The sequence below is a fragment of the Mus musculus genome, chromosome 14, assembly GCF_000001635.26.
Source record: "Mus musculus strain C57BL/6J chromosome 14, GRCm38.p6 C57BL/6J".
Lineage (NCBI taxonomy): Eukaryota > Metazoa > Chordata > Mammalia > Rodentia > Muridae > Mus > Mus musculus.
In genome coordinates, this window is record NC_000080.6 from 81,709,854 (window position 1) to 81,726,196 (window position 16,343).

The following is a 16,343-nucleotide window of genomic DNA, read 5'->3' on the forward strand; positions in this document are numbered from 1 at the left end:
GTTATCTACAAACATGTGAAGGGCAATATAGTTCAGTCCCCTAAGCCAATTAGAAGATCTTTGAGTGGATCTTCTGCATTCTCATAAATATTAAAATTCCAAGATCCCTGAAAATACTTTCCTCTGTCCACTTGATGAAACTCAGTAATTCCAAGGAATACAAAGATATTTGTGCTTTAATTTTGATAAAAAAAATGTGATAGTTTTAGATCCTACTGAATACCTGAATACAACTAATGCTTTACTCTCTGCCTGGATTCACACAATTCACTCATACTGGAAACTAACTCAATATAAGATGAAAAGTAGTTTTCCATGTCAAATCTTTGTTTCCTACTAAGAAAAATAGACTAATTAATAAATTTATTAATAAATAAATACTTTTAATTTTGAAGATATCTCTATTCATTTCATTTTTAGTGATAAAATAAATTAGTGAAAGCAACTTTAGGAAAGAAGAGTAATTTTTTGCTTAAGTTCACCTTTTGGCTTAAGCATGACTGGGAAAGCTTAAGAGTAGACTTTTGAGTCATATGACCACATCGCATTTACACTCAGAAAGAAATCAATAGTGAAAGCTTATACTTAGATAACTTCATTCTTTTTACAAACAACATGGCCCAAACTTAGGGAATGGGTTCACTCTCCTTTTGTATGGAATTTTCTTACCCATTTTAATTAATCAAAGCAATCTTTCACAGTTCTATATGGATTCTAAGCTAATGAGTAAATGATTCATCATCATAAGTTTTCTTGAAGAACACATTTATGTTCAAACATACAAAAAACATTGTCCATAACAATCAATTTCAAATGTTATCTAAATTTTCAGTTTGTTGTTATTTTCACCATCTCAGTTTACTAATTATGAAGTATTAGTTTTCATTTTAACTACTAAGCACAGCCTCTTTAGAGAAATAAAGTATACCTCTAAAGTAATTTGCATTTAGTTACATATAATTTTTCCAGTGGCTACAATTATTGAAGACTTCTAATCTTCAGGATGAGAAGAATAGCACATATCTTTCCTTATATCTGTGATTTAAAAAAATAGTTGACCTTAAGTAAATAAATATTCACAAATTGTTTTACACAATTTCACAACTGAATATACTACAATATGGCTCTATAACCTGTCAACATATGTATGACCTAGAGCTGTCTGGGATACTTTGACTTGTCAAAACACAAGGGGTAGATTTGATTATAACAGGAAAGGAAATAAGTAAAATGAATATCAGAATACAATGTCTATGCTGAATAAGAGATATGCTTGTTTTGTTCTAGTTGAATCCTAGTTAAGTGTTTCAGAATTATGATTTTGCTGTGATGATACTAGGTCTGGTTTTCATTTAAAGTAAACTAAATTTTAAACTACTCTATTGCCATTTTATACTATTTGTGAATATATTTTGACATAAAATTCATGCTCTCTTTACCAGGTTTTAAAAGAGTTCTTCATCCACTATGATACCTCTAGCCCTATATAGTTGGCCGAGTTTTCAGCACCAGGCATGATTTACCTGTGGTGATTGGGTCTAGGTTCCAAGTAAAATTAGAAGGCTGTTTGGTTACTGCTCTCCATTGTGTAAAACAACCACATTTTCTGTATCTAATCCTCTGTTGGGGAACATCTATATTCTTTGGACCTTCTGGCTATTATAAATAAGGCTGGTATGAACATGGTGCAGGATGTGTCCTTGTTATACGTTGGAGCATCTTTTGGAGATATGCCAACGTGTGGTATAGCTGAGTTTTCAGGTAGTACTATGTCCAATTTTCTGAGGAACCACCAGACTGATTTCGAGATTGCTTGTATCCCAACAACCCCTCCAGAACTATTTCCAGAGTGGTTGTGCAAGCTTGCAATCCCATCAGCAGTGGAGGGATGCTACTCTTTCTCTACATCCTCACCAGCATCTGCTGTCATCTGAGATTTTTATCTTACTCAATGTGACTGGTGTGGGGTGGAATCTCAGGGTCATTTTGATTTACATTTCCCTCATGATGGATGTCTCCTGAGAGTCTCTGCCAGAGTCTTACTGATAGAGATGTGGATGCATGAAGCCAACCATTGGACTGAGCAGGGGGAATCCAATGGAGGAGTTAGGGGAAGGACTGAAGGAGCTGAAGGTGTTTGCAAACCCATAGGAAAAACAACAATATCAACCAACTGGACTTCCCAGAGCTCCTAGGGACTAAACTACCAACAAAAGAGTACACCTAGAGGTACTAGAGCTATGGAGGGATGCATAGCTCCAGCCGAATTGGTAGCACTGGATGGCCTTATCTGGCATCAGAGAGAGGGGAAGCCCTTGGTCCTGTGAAGGCTTGATGCCCCAGATTATGGGAATGCTGGGGTGGTGGGAGAGAGTAGTTGGGTAGGTGGGCTAGCACCCTTGTGGAGGCAGACAGGAAGGGGGTTTGGATTGGGGGGGGGGGTTGGAGATTGGGAGTTGGATTGTGAAGGATGATTGCATTTGAAATGTAAATAAACAAAATAAGCAGTAAAATATTTTTTTAAAAAATGAAAGGAAGCTGTTGATTACTGGTAAGTTAGGCATGCCAGAGCTAAGCCCTTAGAGTTAGTGTGCTTAGAGTCCACTTATTTCCTGGGCATATACCCAGAAGACACTCCAACAGGTAATAAGGACACTTGCTCCACTATGTTCATAGCAGCCTTATTTATAATAGAAGCTGCAAAGAACCCAGATGACCCTCAACAGAGGAATGGATACAGAAAATGTGGTATATTTACACAATGGTGTACTACTCACCTATTAAAAACAATGAATTTATGAAAATCATAGGCAGATGGATCGATGTGGAGGGTATCATCCTGAGTGAGGTAACACAATCACAAAATAACACACATGACATGCACTCACTGATAAGCGGATATTAGCTCAGAAGGTCAGAATACACAAGATACAGTTCACAAACCTCATGAAACTCAAGAAGAAGGAAGACCTAAATGTGGATAGTTCGATCCTTCCTAGAAGGGGGAACAAAATACCCATGTAAGGAGTTAGAGAGACAAAGTATGGAACAGTGACTGAAGGAAAACCAGCCAGAGACTGCCCTACCTGGGGATATATCCCATATACAATCACCATACTTAAACACTGTTTGGATGCCAACAAGTGCTTGATGGCAGGAGCCTGATATAGCTCTCTCCGGAAAGGCTCTACTAGTGCCTGATAAATACTGAGGTGGAAGCTCTCAGCCAACCATTGGACTGAGCACAGGGTCACAAATGAAGGAGCTAGAGAAAGGACCCAAGGAGTTGAAAGGTTTTACACCTCTATAGGAGGAACAACAATATAAACTAACCAGTATCTCCAGAGCTTCCAGGGATTAAACCACCAAGCAAAGAGTACTCATGGAGGTACTTATAGCTCCAGCTACATATGCAGCAGAGGATGGCCTTGTCAGTCATCAGTGGGAGAAGAGGCCCTTGGTTCCATGAAGGCTCAGTGTCCCAAGTTGGGGGAATGCCAAGGCCAGGAATCTCAGGAGTGGGTAGGTTGATCAGAAGGAGGAGGGAGGAGGGCATAAGTGGAGAGGATTTTCAGAGGGAGACCAATAAAGGGGATAACATTTGAAATGTAAATAAAGAAAATAATAAAATTAAAACAAAACAAAACAAACAAACAACAGCAACAACAACAACAAAACCTTCTGCAACCAAGGCTTCAGGCTCATTGAAAAGAAAGGCACAGAAACACTTTAAGAGCCAGGAAAGTATAGTATTTTTTTTGAGATTGTGTCTCCAAGGAACATCTGACACTATGCCCATAAAACCTCACCAACATGGATGCTTAATTATGACCTAAAGAAGGATAATATTGATAGACATGCGAAAATAGATGGGAGACATTTCATGGGAACTCAACACTCAATAAATAACTATGGGCAATGAAGTGTTGCAGAGGGCATGGGAACTATTCTGTCTCAGGGAGAAGCACATCATTTATCTAATACCAAATGGTCAGCCTTGCAAACATGCATACACTTAATTTTATACAGACTGAAGAGCTTGCATTTATGTATACATACACACATGCACACACACACAAATCCATGGATGGAGAGATGCTGTGGGTCTGAAAGAGCCAAGGAAATATACTGAAGAGTTTGTAAAGAGGGAAAGAATGGAGAGGAAATATTGGTAAGAATTGTAATTGTTGATGTTTTATTCAGATTACTACAAATGCATGGCCGATAGGATTAACATTCTTTATTTACATGTTTGCTACAGAGTGAATAATACAAAATATAATTTCATTGATTACCATGATTATAAAATTATAATCCAAGAATTTAGGGTTTTAAAATTGATTGATTGTACAGATTAAATGAAACTTGTGATAAACCACTAATTTAGAGCAAAGTCCTAAATGATAAAACCCAATGAAACAACCCAAAATTAGAGTGAATTTTACTGGATTTTCATGTCAATGATTAAAGCTAATACTACTAATGTACTTTAAAAATAGTAAAATTAGGTAAGAGTGTGATGAAAGGAAATCGTTGAGAAAACCCTGCAACTTACAGAAATTAAGAGAATAGTAAAATTTGCTATCTAAATAAAAGAATAAATTACAAAAGTAGTAATTATGAAGCATATGTGAATGTAGTTGACAGATTCTTAGAAATGTTCATAGTTTCATGTTAATTTAATTACCATATTAGAGATTATCTCATGTATTTGTTTAGACTCTACCTTTAAGCTACTTGTGAAAATACTCATAAAAGAGAGCAACTAAAAATACTTGAAAATTACTTATCCTTTCATGGTACAAATGGGAGTATGTTTACATATGCTTATTCATTCAAAATTATCTACACATGTCTACCAGTGATAATTGATTGTTGCAGATGAGATATGTTTGTATTCTGTGTTCTGATATTAATAGATAAAACCACTTATTTGGTGATGGGGGAAGGTAAAACTGAAAGGGACTGAGGGAGAGGATAAGAGAGGGAGGAAGAAAGAAATAAAAAGAAGAAAAATGGGGGAAAGATAACAGGAAGTAGCAAGCAGAAAATAATGGAAAAAAAGCTATAGAATCCAACAGCAAAATGTAAGTACTAATGTACATACTTTAATGTAAGAATTTTAATATTCAATAAGCTTTCAGGTATAGAATTAGCTTTACTTCCAGTGGAATGGCTAGCTTAAGTACTGTAGAAGTCCTTGACTACTGAGGACTTGTCTCTTAATGACCCATAACTACCACTCCCTACCTCTGTGTCTTAGATAGAATTTTAACTTCTTTTATTTTCTGGCAATATGAGCAAGATGTAAATACCATCAAATTTAAAATTATCTTAAAATCCCCAACATCATATAATCACCAAATATATTAGTTTTCTGTTGCCAAAGAGAGCACCACGACATTGGCAACTCTTGGAAGGAAGAGTTTATTTGGGCTTAAAGTTCCAGAAGGATAAGAGTCTGTCATGGTGGAAAAGGTGTTCAGTAAGAAGAAGGCATCGTCAGAGTAGGAGGAAGTTGCAAGCATGTGGCAGAAAGCAATAAAACAAAGGAGAAGTGACCCTTAATCTCAAAGCCTGCTCTCAGTGACGTACTCCCTCCAGCAAGACTGTTCCAAGTGGAGCTCCTCAAACAGTATCAAGAGTGGGAACCAAGGGCTCAAATCCAGAGCCTCTGGGACATATTTCTCATTCAGACCATCATAATAGGCATCATGTTATATGTTTAGAAGTATCATCGTTATATCTGGCTTAAATTGTAAACAAATTTGGAAACAGATTTATGTCACCCGAGTTTTAGTATGAATTTACCTCTCCATATTAAATAGTTTGGGGTACTTATTTACAATTGCAGATTATTAAATACATAGAGATGGGCTGATGTTGATGTGGATTTCTGACAAATATTTAGCTTAGAAACCAAATTGGCACCTTTTATTTAAAGTTGAAATTTTAGTCAGAATAACCCAATTGGTCTTACTGGTTGACTGACAATATGCTACCTTCTTGATGCTTACAAAAAATTGGAATCATATATTATAATAGCTGAGCCTATTGTTTGATAAAAACAATAGGCTCATGTTCAGAGAGAACAATGACATGCACAGCTGGAGCATTTTCTGGCCCAAGACTTGCAGAGCTAGGGCCAGACCTCAGGACTGAAAATGTCTGACCATTATATCATTTCTACTACAGCCCAATGCTGCAAGTATTTAGTACACAGATTAGCTGTCAAACAATGAAAAGTCTTTTGTCATATTTGGATGAGAACATCTATGATGTGGCTTGGAAGGAAACAGCCGACATAAGGTACAATCATCTGTGAAAAGAAAAAAAAGGTCATTATGGGCTATTTCTGTGAGGTGGCTTGAAAGGAGGAAGGGAAGGGTGTCACACTCCGCATGGATCCTTGAAGTTTTTCAGGCTAACACTCCATTAGCAGTGACAAGCCACCATCTGTTAGTGAACTCTTCCAGAAGAGCAAAAACGACCCAAGAACATTTTGCTACATTCAAACTGGTTCTCCACACTCAGCCCTAGGTTTTGTCAGATGTGCCAAGAGATGTACACGGTCACTAGCGAAGTTCTTCAGTAAACTAAGTAAGTGCCAAAGAACAAATCATACATACTTCTAAGTTACAGAGAGCTGCATGGAAAAGGTGCCGATTATTCACGATTAAAAAGCCATATGGATTACATTTTAATAACTTATGCCTGCAATATTATTCAGTAATTCAGATTTTTTTTATCATTCTCTACCAAACTATATATTTCCTAGGCAGTGGTCTGAGCTGTGCTGGGGAAAAATGAAATTGGCCAGTTTATGCATTCACCTTAAATTGCATCTCTCACAGACTTCACGATAAAGATTGGGAAGTCCTAGGCAGTAAATCATGAGAATCTCTTCATTTCATGCATGTTAAATTTGGGAAATGTCAGAGAATGAAATATCTTCCCTTGGGCACATCAAAGATTTTGAAGTTACATTAAAGATTAATAAATGATATATTTATTTGTTTGTATTTGTTTTTATGAACTATAGATACATAGTGTGCACACACATTTTTTTATATTCATATATATACAATTTCAAGATGTGTACAGAAACAAGAAATCGTAAAGTATACATTTAATATTAAGAATCTTAGTATCTAGATAAAAAGAATAGTAATTTATATGCACATGCACAAACTTTGGATATACTGTCTGTTTTGAATTTTAACTAAACCAGGCATTCTTGGAAAATATTTAAAGCTGACAAATTTCTAGATCATCTTGTGTTCTATAATACATCTTACTATATAGAATCATTCTTCTGTACAATTGAATGGGCCTCAAAGATGCCCTTGCTTTCTTATGAGCAAGCAGAGCAGAGACTCGACACTTCCCTTCTCTGCCTCAGAAATTTTTAGCTGAACTGCATATCATCAGTTCTCAAATGAAAGAAATTATTTGTTATCCAAATTATCTAACTTTATCTCCCACTCACACTGTGTGTGTGTGTGTGTGTGTGTGTGTGTGATATCTATCTTTTTTGTCTTAACACTGAACTTTTGACTACTAACAGGCTGAATGGCATAAAACCCCATTATTAAAAAGAAAAAAGAAAAGACTGCCCCAAACTTTCTCAGTCCAACTATCTAGTCAGTTCCATGTAATATGCAAACTGAATGGCCATTATTTTCAGTCTCTCTGTCCTCATTATATTATTGGACGTAATGTTTGATGGGTTTGCAAGTTTTAAATTGTAATAGTATCAGCATATCACTATATAATGAATATAGGAAAAAATGCTAATCTTGAGTAAAGTATATATATATATGTGTGTGTGTGTGTGTGTGTGTGTGTGTGTGTGTGTGTGTGTGTGTGTATTTGGTTTTTTGAGACAGCGTTTCTCTGTGTATCCCTGGATGTCCTGGAACTCACTTTGTAGACCAGGCTGGCCTCGAACTCAGAAATCTGCCTGCCTCTGCCTCCCAAGTGCTGGGATTAAAGGCATGCGCCACCACAACCGGCAAATAAAGTATATTTTAATCAATTTATTTTCTATAATTACAGCATTGCTAATTTCTGCTATGAAATGAAAAACAAAAACATGTCCTATATTTCTATTTATTACTTTTGAAATCATTGATTAGGAATCATCCTATATTTTGTTAATGTAAGATGGTGAAAATTAGAAAATTTTAACCAATTGTTTGACGTGCTTTCAAAAGCCATAATAGCACCATACAGTTGTATTTGTGTATAATATGAGATTTTTTTATGTATATGTAATTAGAATATAGTTTACTTCAATGTTGGCTTGCTGAATTCTGTGTTCAAGGCATTCACATAGGACTTAGTAGCCTTTCTTCATACTACACCAACTTTTTATGGTGGACTTTTATTGTTGATTTCAAAATGTCAGTCGCATTCCATTTGCCTTTGTAGTAAGTCTTCTGTAACCCTAGGCCAGAATGCACTGAGCAGCTTCCAGCAGAGTCAGTCCATGGGTCTTTCACAATCTGCTCTGCAGGAAAGGCCATGTGAAGTTTGTTGTCTCCTCCTGGAGAGTCAGCTCTGAGCCATCACTGGACTGATGAGCACAGCACTCACCAGAATGCAGAGAGCTCTGCCTCCATCTGATACTGAGGGCACCTTTATTGAATCCTAAGTCTTTAAAACTTGTATTTGTTTTTTACTGTAAAGCTTTGGCATTCTTCTGTGATGGTGACGATTTTTCAAAATCAATGAAGTGTATACATCTCAACATCCTTTATTTCATATTTTTGTTTTCATGTTTTTTTTTAATTTTGTAACTATAATCAAATGAAAGGATTACTTTATGTTTACTGTGTATCATAAGATTTTTACAGGAAAGTATCTGAGTAGCAAAAACAAAAAACAAACAAACAAATACAACAACAAAACAGGGTTATAACTTCTGCTGCAATTTCTCATAATTTGCCATGCCTCAAAGTCTAATTCGTCCTTTCCCTGAATACATTCTTCTCAGTGATAACTTCAATTATTTTTCTAGTTAGAGAAGAGTTGATTATTTTTATTAGTTTACTTCTTTCTGGAATATTTATTTCATAAGTCCATGGTGATAATTTATCTTAACTGTGAATCAATAATGTGTTCATTTTAATTCATTTAAAAATTGATGCACAAATACATTGTTATATAATCTCTACAGAATGAGAGATTCTAGTCCAGCAGAATGAGTATTAATAAGAAGGGGCATAATCTCTGAAAGGCAAGTTGTAGTCTAAACAATGTAAAAATAAGGCTTTTAGTCAGTATTCAATTTTTAAAGATAACTAAATTGTTTTGATAAAATATTTGACCAAACAGAAGAGAAAATAAAAAATAAGGCTGGGAAATAAATGAAGAAAAATGAATTTAGGAATAATAAATAAGATAGATAAAGTCTATTAGGGGGGTCAGGATTGGTTCCCAGAAACTGAAAGGATACAGTATACTTCAAGCATAATTGACATATTGAAGAGACAATGGGAGAGGGTAGTTCTCCATGGTGGCTTGGAACTGCACAAGGAAGTCATAGAAAGACCATAATAGAAGACACCTGTGATAGGACAAGGATATGCTTAAATATGTGTCAGTCTGTGTTTCTGCCTCTCTCCTGGGGTATCAGAAGGCCTAAATCAGGGGAGGCAAAAATGAGAGATAGAGAGGCTGCATGTGTGCCTTGACAGTGGGACTGGAGCACTTGAGGAATGTCATTTAGGGAAAGCAGAACACAGTCAATACTTCAGAGGCTCTCAGCCCATTTTTCTCCAGTTGAGAAATAGTGATGCTGGGATAGGTTATGCTTCCCAAACTCTTGGGTAACCAAACACTGAGGATTGTGAGGAGTTGGCCTGACCATGGTATACTCAGGCCTCTGCCTGGGCCTAGTTTGGAAGAGAATCTTGCTTATTTCTGAGTGAGTGCTAAAATATGGAGGGGCTGGACAACAGGCCTTCTAAGGAAGGTGTGGTTCTCCTATGGCAAGGGTCTTCCCTGTGGAAATTCATAATGAATCTTTTCCTTGCTTGTATAAACTGCTTTATTCATGGCTGATAAGGATGCATACATTGTACTCAGGGTGAACCAGAGATAAAATACCTTTCCAGGAAGCAATGCCCAGGAAGGGAAGCTAAATGGCTAAATACTCAGAGCCTATCTAGATACCTCATTAGCATGGAGAACTCTTGTTTTTTGTGCTCTGTGAGTGGTTGTCGAGATTGAGTCACACATTCCAGATCGGGTAGTCTGGCCAGGAACTGGATCTAATGCCTACGTAGGCATTCTCAAGTATGAGATTTACGGGAGTTTTTAAATCGGATTTGACCTCTCCAGTTCTTCTGTTTGGTGGCACAGTTCCCCTTGCCCCACAAATGTGCACAGCAAACCAAACACAAATAAAGGATGAAATTGTGATGTCGGTTCTCAGATATGTTTTCTAATCACATTTTCAACTATGCAAACTTTTCTTCCCATGATGGTATTTTAAGATTTTTTAATATCTATCAAAGCAATTTCAAAATTCAAAATGTACTCATGATAGCATTTATCTATACAACTCTTCTTTTATTTAGTTCATTTTATGCCAAAGCTTTGTTCTTTGTTTCCATTTTTGATAAATTTATGAGCAAAATGAAATCCTTCTAGTTGTTACTGTCCTAGACATTACATTTCAACTTCATGATTCAGAATAATTTATTAGTTTTGATCTGATAAATCTTGAATACAAAGCACATTATAATACATTGACTTCTATGAATACTGATAAATATGACATAACACTTTTATCAAATTATAAAGTACCCAAAAATTGCAACAAAACTATTATTGATTCTTATTTTAAATAACGTATGTTACATAATTGAAAGTGCTATTTCCAAAGGAGAAAATATACTCTGTGTGTCTATGTGTGGGGGGTCGGTAGCTATGTGCTATATCTTCTGACCATGAAGGAAGTATGTTTTTATATAAAGCAAGTATTATATAAGCCCTTTGGGAATATGTGAGGAGTGATACTATTATTTAAAGTTTTGACTAGTCTTAAATTATCAACGTTCTTTAAGATAATAATCATTTCACTCTGATATTTGTATTTTTAGTCATTTCTCTGTAGCCACCCACAAACCTGAAGCAGACTGGGCCAGAACTTGACCTTGCTGCCACTAAGGAGATTATCTAGGGTGGAGCCTTTCTCCCTAGATTACTCTATTGTTCAGCCACTGTTGCTGTTCCTCTTCAAGATACTGCAACCAGTTGAGAGGCCCCGGAGCTATCCCAGAGACTACGTCCTATCCTGCACATCATCACCCGCAGCTGGTTCCAGGCTTCAAAGATGAATTGGCGGGAATGGGCTTTCCCCTCTCCTTTATAAAGCGTGTGCACCATTAAAAATTTGAACCTTGTGGCTGGTGAGATGATTCAGTGTTTAAGAGGGCCGACTGCTCTTCCAAAGGTCCTGAGTTCAAATCCCAGCAACCACATGGTGGCTGACAACCATCTGTAACGAAATCTGACTCCCTCTTCTGGAGTGTCTGAAGACAGCTAAAGTGTACTTACATATGAATAAATAAGTAAATAAATAAAAAAATTTGAACCTTGAACAGACTAGTAGTCTTGGTTCCATTATTTCTCAACCCGCCTAGGCTCTCTCTTTTCTTTCAGTTCCAAGATGCCTTCCAGGCTCGAACCCAGACATGTGAGCCGCTGGTGGGCCCTAAAATTTCTCTTTATTTTATTTTATGTGTATGAGTATTAGCTTGCATATTCAGCTGTGCTCCATGTGAAAGAAATGAAATGGATAAAAGAAGAGGAAGTCACATTCACTTTAACTGGAGTTACAGACTATTTTGTGCAGCCATATCGTGCTGGGAACTGAAGTCTGGTCTTCTGGACAAACATTTTGGGCTCTTAACAGCTAAGACATCTCTCTAGCTTGAACACTGATTTGTCTCAAACAGGGTATCTTTCCCAAGTAAAATTTTGGTGTTGTATCATTTTCGTCATTAAAAACTTCTTCCATAAGGTTAATAATGACCTATTTGTTTACTAGATTTGATTATGTCACCTCCAAAAAATTATTTCAAATGAAAATTATTATGGCTACTACTTTAGAGTTTATGATTCAATAAATTGAGAAGAGGCAGGAAGTTCCCATTTTTTAATACACTCAAGGTTCTATCATTTGGATGTCTCCATGAAAACATGAATTGAAATTAAACTAGCATTATAAAAATATTCAAAGATAGGATGTTCATCTGTTGGAGGAAATTTACATTGTTTCAATGTCTTGGGTATTATAAATAAGGCAGCACTGAGCATTGTTGAACAAGTAAGTATATAGAATGGTGTTAAGTCCAGTGGGCTAAGTCATAATTAAAATGGGTTGCATATATACAATGAAATTCAATTCGGTAAAGAAAAATTAATTCAGCAAGTTTGCAGATAAGTTTAGCTACAACCCCTTATCAGAAACTCGCTCTTTTCAGTAGAAGGGAACCAGTTCAGGAAGCCACAACTGGGCTAAAGCTGAGATCATAAAATTGTTGGGAGGCCATGTCAACAACTACTTCTACTTCATGACTCCAGCATCTGTAACTCAGGAAACATTGAGGAAGGTTACTGAAAATTTGTAAAAAAACAAAACAAAACAAAAAACCCAAAAACAAACAAACAAAAAAACTAACAATAACAACAACAAAAAAACGCACACACAAAACACCAGAAAGCCTTCTGTTAACCATACTTTCCCAGAAATGGTTGCATAAACAAGACTACAACAATGCCAACTTTATTAGACAAATTAATGTGGAAGTGGAAATTTTTTTCTGGGTTCTACCTTTAGGCAAATAATTACAAGAAAGTAATAACTGGATAGGGTGAAATAACTCTCCCAAGGAAGATTCCTTTTATTGTTTGTTTAGTGTAGAGTGGTCAGCTTTGAAACTATGTAGATACCACCACCACCAAAAAAGGCTCAATGGGATTATATATATATTTTGCATACATCACAAATTCTCATCATCACAATAAAAGAGGGTATCAACTTGAGAATTGGGACATAAAAAAAGATCTAGGAAGGATAGCCATTTGGGACTAGAGGGAGAAAGGTTTTTTTTTTTTTTTTTTTTTTGAAAGTTATGTAATTCTACTACAATTATAAATATACTAAAAAGTCATGTGATGTTTAAAATATGGTTGCTAGTTAGGTGTAATATTATAGTAAGAACAAGCCTATAATCTTTTTATCTGAGTCACAGTTATAGAATGTAATCATGGGTCTTTCTATGTCACCCCTAGTATCGAATGATGACACAAAAATTATATTGATTTATAAGCCTTGGCCTTACACCTAGGCTTGTTTCCCATTAGTGTGTGACTTAATTATCCTATTTCAACTAATCTAAGTTCTGCCTCTTGGCTGGTTACTTTTCTCTTCTTCTTTATTGGCCTGCTTCTTCCTTGGTGTCTTGCTGACTGAATCTTTCAGTGTCTGACTCTCCCCCAAAGTTCCTATCTCTTCTAGGAAGTTCCAGCCTCTGCTATAGGCCATCAACATTTTAATAAACCAGCAAGAAGGTGAAAGAAGAAGTATTTATAAAACAATGAAGCAGGTGATGCTTAATGATGCCAAAGTACAACTTGTAATCAGGTATATGCTGGTTCAGATATCATAGTTTGTATAATAAGGAGATAATCTCCAACAAGAGTATTATAAATTTGAGGCCAGACTGGCCTACATAGATTGAGATTTTTTGTTTAAAATAACACTATCCTAATGCTAATATTTTAATACATTTCCTTATAATGTGATGATCCACCCAAGAGTAAAAATATTTCTGTTGCTATTTCAAGACCTCCCCCACAAAAGATTTTGGGTCCTATCTACAGGCTGAGAAACACTGCTATAGGAATGTTGAGTCACAATATTTAATGAGAAAAGAAAGCTATTAGTTTGCAAAAGAATAAGGAGAAAACAGAAGGGATAACATGTATGGTTATATTGAATTTTAAAAAAGAAAAGTAAAGGATCAATGTCTTAAAAACAGCTTTTCACCAAATAAAGCAGCAAGAAAGCAGAATTTTGGACGAGATACATAGACAAAGTAGAATTCCCATCCAATTCTTTGAAATAACCTAGTTTTCCATGATTTTTTTTAACTGTTTCATTCCCTCTGATCATAGAGTGCCTGCATTGGCTTGGGTTTTCCTTTAATTTTACATTCTTTAAAGGATCGTATTATAAAGCCCCCATTGGAGTGTGGAAGGTATGAACAAGAGGGAACAATGCCACAAGGACATACCAAGTATTTTATTCTCTCTCTCTCTCTCTCTCTCTCTCTCTCTCTCTCTCTCTCTCTCTCTCTCTCTTTCTCTCTCCCTCTCTTTCTCTCTCTCCTCTTCCTCCTCCTCCTCCTCCTATCTATCCTTCCTTTCTATGTCTATTATTATTTCTTATTTTTGTCAATCAATGGTTCCTCAGGTTTGAAAAGGCAAATAAATACAATTAACTTGAGAAAATGCTAATAAACTTCCCAAAAAGGTAAAGAAACAATGAAGCTAAAGTCGTTTTACTTGGCTGTTAGAACATTGAAAATGTCCATGAATTTCTCAGCAGGACATGCACACTACCAAGTTGCTAGTCTTTACTGCAATTCTCAAGGGCTCTCTCCACTCTTTCTATACAAAAGGCCAATTCTGTGCTGATCACCAGTACTTCAGCTTCAATCTCTGATGCTGGCCTTAAAACCAGGAAAAGAAAATACAAAGTAGCTGACCTATTCTAGCCTTCTCTTTCAAGTATCTCTTACTAAATATACTATCTACAACAAGATGACACAAGAATCTGCAATGTGCAATTTTAATGTTTCAGAGGCCTTCACATTCAGGAGACACTAGAAAAAAGAAGATTGTGAGACTAAGAGCAAGCAGATCAATGTAATTCTTTGTGAGTGTATGGCATCATCAATATCATTATCATCATCATCATTGATACAAATTCACACTCAAAAACATGTTCAATAAAACAACAGTCTTTTAGCATAAAATTAATGGTGAATTAAATATGTTGATTCATTATAATTTTATAGTTGCTTGTTATTCTAAATCTTTCCTTAGATATATCCATGTTACTTATATTTGTAATAATATTCAGGATAAGAAAAGAGATAAATAAAAATAAAATTTATACATAATAGCATTATTATGTAATATACACAAGTATAGATACAGAAAAGTATTTGGTCAAAATTCTATTTATAAATATTATTTTGTATAATGATGAATTATACAACTTAATTTTGTAAGTGAGATATATCAATTGAAAGATATTAGAAATTGATGCTATTTTATCCATTAATTTATTAAAACCTTATTGTAAATACATATATTGGTTTGTGTATTTTGTAAGTCTGAAAATCTTCATTTTAATTGTATAAATGTTTGTTTTAATAAGATTATTGGAATATTATTTGGGACCCATTTTATAATCAATAAAAACAAAAGCATAAATTTATTTTTATGAAAAAATGTGAAAACTGCGCTTCCGTGTAATATGAAGTCATCTGCTTATTAAAATCCATTCCTAATGTCATCAATGAAAATTTATCAGTATTACATTTGCTGCTATATGTTAAGACTATCATAATTTTTTAAAATAATATTTAACTAATACTTGATTTGAGAAAAGGTCAATTTTGTTTGTTTTTTTTGGTTTTGTTTGTTTGTTTAGTTTTTTTTGTTTGTTTGGTTTTTTTTTTTTGTTTTTCGAGACAGGGTTTCTTTGTATAGCCCTGGCTGTCCTGGAACTCACTTTGTAGACCAGGCTGGCCTAGAACTCAGAAATCCACCTGCCTCTGCCTCCCGAGTGCTGGCATTAAAGGTGTGTGCCACCACACTCGGCTCCAAATATTTACTACATATATTAATTAGAGTATTTAATAGACCACTAATAAATAAAATTCTCTAAGTAGAATAATTAACCTCTTTCTAAGATTATTATTTGTTTGCTATGATAGTATTCTTAATAATGTACAGCATTATACATGTACTGATTGTCATATGTATGTGTCTAGCTTTTTAATATCATGGTATCTATAAGAGAATGTTGTTTGTGTTTTATATGAAATTCATACAAGCTGATCATCCAATGTTTGATCAGTTTCTATTTTAAATTTTCTGATGACAAGTGTTATAGTTACATGGATTTTTAAATATCTCAATATTGGCTCATCTTCTTAGTTCCAGCATGTTCAGTGTCAAGGCACCAAGTGAATGGTGAACTCCAGCATCATCTGGTACCAGAGCTCCTGAAGAATGTGCCTCAAGTTAAAGGA

General features: G+C 35.3%; 1 long non-coding RNA gene across 1 annotated transcript in view; it reads left to right on the forward strand.

Moving 5' to 3' along the window:
- Gm41219 overlaps positions 1-11,163 on the forward strand; it is a 36,733-nt gene extending 25,570 nt beyond the window's left edge. Inside the window, exon 3 of the long non-coding RNA XR_874866.1 lies at positions 11,112-11,163. This is a non-coding gene — a long non-coding RNA (predicted gene, 41219). The remainder of the gene's footprint in view (positions 1-11,111) is intronic.
- The last annotated feature ends 5,180 nt before the right edge of the window (positions 11,164-16,343 follow it).